This window comes from Gekko japonicus, unplaced genomic scaffold (assembly GCF_001447785.1).
Source record: "Gekko japonicus isolate JY-2015 unplaced genomic scaffold, Gekko_japonicus_V1.1 scaffold4156, whole genome shotgun sequence".
In the NCBI taxonomy this organism is placed as follows: domain Eukaryota; kingdom Metazoa; phylum Chordata; class Lepidosauria; order Squamata; family Gekkonidae; genus Gekko; species Gekko japonicus.
In genome coordinates, this window is record NW_015176098.1 from 47134 (window position 1) to 52464 (window position 5331).

A 5331-nucleotide genomic window follows, 5' to 3' on the forward strand; every position below is an offset into this window, starting at 1 on the left:
GTGGCCGGCATGACTAGACGTCGAGGCGCACGGAACGCTGTTACCTTCCCACCGAAGCTGTACCTATTTATCTACTTGCAATTTCTTGCTTTCGAACTGCTAGGATGGCAGGAGCTGGGGCCAGAGACGGGAGCTCACTACGTCGCCCGGCACTCGGGTCTTGAACTGCTGAACTACCGACCTTCCGGTGTGCACCTCCTAGATTCTTAGATATGGATTATTTTACTCTGCGGTTGACACCAGAGCACTTTCTTATTCCTAGGCCAGGAGGGTGGGATAACAAATAAAATAAATCAAATCAAATCAAAATGAGAGCCAGTCTTGTGTAGTGGTTAAGTGCGTGGACTCTAATCTGGGAGAACCAGGTTTGATTCCCCACTCCTCCACTTGCAGCTGCTGGATGACCTTGGGCAAGCCATAGTTCTGCTTGGCATGCAGAAGGTCCCCAGTTCAATCCCCGGCATCTCCAGGTCAAGGACCAGGCCGGAGGTGATGGGAAAGAACTTGTTCTGATAAGAGCTGTCCTTGAAAAAGAGCAGTTTCTGTCAGAGCTCTCTCAGCCCCACCTACTTCACAGGGTGTCTGTTGTGGGGAGGGGAAGGGAAAGGAGTTTGTAAACTGCTCTGAGACTCCAAGTGAAGGTATAAATCTAATCTCCTTCTCCTCCTTCATAGTTTTGCTCATTAACTATATTTTGATGAAATACATTTAGATTCTGCAGTTGCCGAGTTTTCACTCATGGACTGATGCATGTCGGTTCGTCTTGTGAGATTGGCTAAAATTAGCCCGCTGGGCTTTTTCAGGCCAATTTTGTCAACAGGCTCTGCATTTTCGGTACGCCTTCAAACCTTTTCAAATGACACAAGGAGAAAGATGGGATACAGCTAGGCACTCAATATCGCCGGCGAAATATAATGTCCTTTCAGAAATAAAATACTGACATGGAATGCAGAACACCCCAGCCTTTGATGGATATGCTCTGGTTTAGCAGTGATGGATTGTGAAACGCCCTTCCTTCCACCGGCTCTGAAGTCTAAAAGCTGCTCTGAAGTTTAAAAGCTCCCAGTGGTGAGGGCAAGAGAGTCGAGCAGAAACGTTACTTCTTTCCACTCCGAAGCCGGTCGGGGGATTTTTTCCCCAAGGATTTTTTTCTGGTCGCAACTTTGTGCCAGATTGCTCCGGGAGGTACCTATTCATAAAAGATGTTCTCAAAGCTCCGGCTGCCTGCGATGCCGTTTCTCCCATCTTCGGAAAGACATATCCTTCCAGTGTGACCAACGAAGGCAGTATTATGTAACGGGCAGGATGCGGGATTGCATCATTTAACTCAGGGGTGTCGAACTCATTTGTTACAAGGGCTGGGTCTGACATAAATGAGACCTTGTCGGGCCGGGCCATGCGTGTCATAAAATGTAATGCCAGGTAGCGGAGATATAAACTTTATAAAGGACACAAAGGATTTTTTAAAACTTATTAAAAAATGCTTAAAACATTAGCACTCCTGCAATATTTTGTTCCGTGTCTGATAACTGACACCCCTTGCTCTGAATTATTGCATCAGAATGTCTGTGTTGTTGCAATCTTGAGTGTGCCGTTCAGGTGTGTCTCTGTAAGTTGCAAACCTACGACGACGACGCAGCAGCAGCAGCAGCAGCAGAACTGGAAGAAGAAGCAGAAGATAGCCAGTTCTACCGTGGGCCCTGATAGAAGCCCTCCGGGGGCTGGATCCGGCCCCCGGGCCGCATATTTGACACCCCTGATTTAATTGCTTGGCATTTCTGGTTCTGCTCACACTGACAGGTTTTTGGGAAGACGGCCAAGAGTGTGCCTCGAGGCTGGGGGGCGGGCAGGAGACTATCAATGCTATCCTAAACAGATTACATCTTTTGACAAAAGTCAAGCTCTGGCCTGGATAGGCCAGGCTAACTGTTGGGATTCTGTGATTCAAGATCGATGGTCGTTTTGCAAACACAAGAGCCACATTAGGAAAAGAAAAAATATATTTACTACAAAACAAAATAAAGCATGGGTAAGGAACTTTGGATAAAAGAAATAAAATCAGAGGTCATTTTGGGGGGGAATGCAGTTCCCCCGGGTGAGGTACGGGGGGCGGGGCACATGACGAAGCCCCGCCCCCTACTTCTGGCCGCCCTGCTTCCGGCCCTCATTCAGCCAGGAAGAGGAAGGAGAAGAGGGAGGGTAAGTTGCTTCCTCCCTGCCTCTCCCCACCCCTGCCTGCCTGGGGCCAGGGAGGGCCTTCGCGGGGCTTCCTTGCACTCCCGCCGACCTTGCAGGTCCACCGCCGGGCCCCTCATAACTAGCTGCTTCGGAGGGTGGACTCTGTGGCATTGTACCTTGCTGAGCCCCCCCTTTCCAAACCCTGTCCTCTCCAGGGTCCACCCCCCCAAATCTCCAGGTATTTCCCAATCCAGAGCTGGAACCCTACAATTCACACATTACAGGATCCTGCATCTCGCATTCCTGATTTGTGCAGCTGGCAGGCTCCTGCAATGTCGGAATGGGATCTCCAGTAACATCTGCAGAGGCACCTGACCAGCATTTTCAGAAAGTGAGCCGGGCCGGGTGTGGGTTTTGCCCAGCAAGACTTCTGATTGGCCACTGGCAATTTGGTGGGCTCTGCAGATTTTTTTTTTAAATGTTGCTGCTGCTGCCACCACAGCATGAGAAGCTCAACTCAGGCCCAATCTGCATCTAGGATTTGCTCCGCTGTCTTACCAAACCCACGCTGGAACAGAAATCCCCCTCCACATTGCATGCCTCTTTCACTTTGATTGATTGTCGGATTTTACGGCAGCGTCCAGACTGCATGCTGCTTTCACTTCCTTTGGTCTCTGGTTTGATGGTGGCTGTCTACATAGATTTAGGGCCATTTTATGGCCATTCGGGGGTAAGTCCGCTGTCAGTACCGTTGGCCTGGGGTATTTGAATGTGGTTTTGAGTTACGCTAATGAGTTCCCCTAGCTCTTTTTCTACGAGACGACCCCTGAATAAAATGAAAAGGTTACATACTTGCAGTTACTCTCAGTACTACATTCTAACAGCTACATCTCTCTAACCACGTCGGCTTCTAGAGGGACGCTTCCTGTCTGCTTCACACGAAGAGCCATAAACCTTGTGAATACATGAATGCTAGATCAAAGCCTTTCCTCAAAACAAGTTGTTAGTTGACCAGTACAAAGGTTACAGTTCGCTTCATTGGGATGAGCAACTCCCACAAACTTTCCCGCCGTAGAATACATTATGTAACGTAACATCCTGTTTCCTAACAAACAACACTTAGCTCTGTAATGACCGAAGTGTAAGCAACTGGAAACTCCAACACTAACCCGATCTCATCAGATCTCAGAAGCCAAACAAGGGTCGGCCCTGCTTAGTACTTGGGCGGGAGACCACCGAGGCCACGGCAAACCACCTCTCCCCCTGACTCAGATGGCTCAGGCTAGCCTGATCTCGTGAGATCTCAGAAACGAAACGGGGTTGGGTCCACACTCCCCTCCAAGCTGCGGAGCCTTGTGAGCAAAAGTTCTACTCTGTGAGCTTACTGGCATTCAAGTGGTGAGCGGGCGATTGGGCCGCTGCATCAAGTAGTTTGCCCCGGAGCCCTCCTTCCCGAGCGAGGAGGGGGAAAAGAAGGGAGCCGGAGGCTACTAAACTGCGAGCAAGCTCACACTAACTCAGCTCAGAAGGAACACGGGTTGGTTCTGGTTAGTATTTGGATAGGAGACCACCAAAGAAGTCCAGGGTTGCTACGCAGAGGCAGGCAAAGCTATCTCTGAATGTCACTTGCCCGGAGAACCCTACGGGGACACCATAAGGAAGCCATGACTTGAGGACCCCGTCCACCACTGCTAAGGTCAGTGGACCTCGGGAGGTGGTGGAGGCTCCTTCGCTGGACGTTTTCAGGCGGAGGCTGGACGACCATCTCTCGGATATGTTGTAGGGCTCTGCTCCTGCAGAGTGCAGGGGGATGGACTAGATGACCTGCAAGGTCCCTTCCAGCTCTAACATTCTATGATTCTATGAGTTAGAGGTTCTCAAGTCTCCGTAAGACTGTTGGAGACGTAAGGCCACTTCAAGATCCACAGGGTGGAATAAATCTTACCCCCAATATCTGCTGCTAATATCCACTCTCTCTCCCTCCCTTATGCATGGGAAAGAGCAGGTAGGGAAAGAGGTACTTTTCTCCCTTTCTCACAATGCAAGGACTCGTGGGCACTCCATGAAATTGCTGAGCGGTCGGGTTAGAATGGATCAAAGGACGTCCTTCTTCACCCAAAGAGTGATTAACACTTGGAATTCACTGCCACAGGAAGTGGTGGTGGCTACAAGCATGGACGGCTTCAAAAGGGAATTAGATAAGCATATGGAGCAGAGGTCCATCAGTGGCTATTAGCCACAAGGTATAGATAGGGACTCTGGGGCAAGTGATGCTCTGTCATCTTGGTGCTTGGGGGGGTCAACAGTGGGAGGGCTTCTAATGTCCTGGCCCCACTGGTGGACCTCCTGATGGCACTGGTATTTCTGGCCACTGTGTGACACAGAGTGTTGGACTGGATGGGCCTTTGGCCTGATCCAACATTGGCATCTCTTATGTTCTTATGTTCTCTCTCTCTCCCTCTCTCTCTTTGGCCAAAAGAAAAAGAAAAACACCTCCCTGGACCTTCCTCCATCGACAGCAGCCACTCAATCAATTTAGAAAAGAAAGTTTCATACGCTGCTTCTTAACAGGGGGCCGCTGCTTGGCTGTTACGGGAAATAGTCAGCTTATTATGATAAATGGCTCCCCGCAGGTGGGTCTTTCTCCGTGTTACTCATGGAAGCATCTCCACACAGCGTGGAGAACTCGTCCTTTATTATCTCTCCCGTCTCGGACATCCTTGCCTTCCCCCTCGCTTGGAGAAGACGGATCGGTGAGAGGGCTCTTTTGCCCTGTAACAGCAGAGAATTGGTTCAACCACGTTGGGGGGGGGGATCCGACGGTGGGGTAAACAACGGAGAAGAGAAGATACAGGTTGTTCTTGAGGCCTGAGATATTTCTGAACCCTTGAATGATATCCTCATCTCAACGGCATTCTGGTTTTCAGAGAGAGACAGAGAGAGGGACTTTTTTTAAGTGAAAGGAAATTCAGGCAGCAACGATCGTGAACAGTAAAGGTAAAGGTTCCCTTGCTTGAAAGCCAGTCGAGTCCGACTCTAAGGTTGCAGTGCTCATCTCCATTTCCAAGCCGAAGAGCCAGCGCTGTCCAAAGATGTTTCCGTGGTTATGTGGCCAGCATGACTAAACACCAAGGCGCACGGAATGCTGTTACC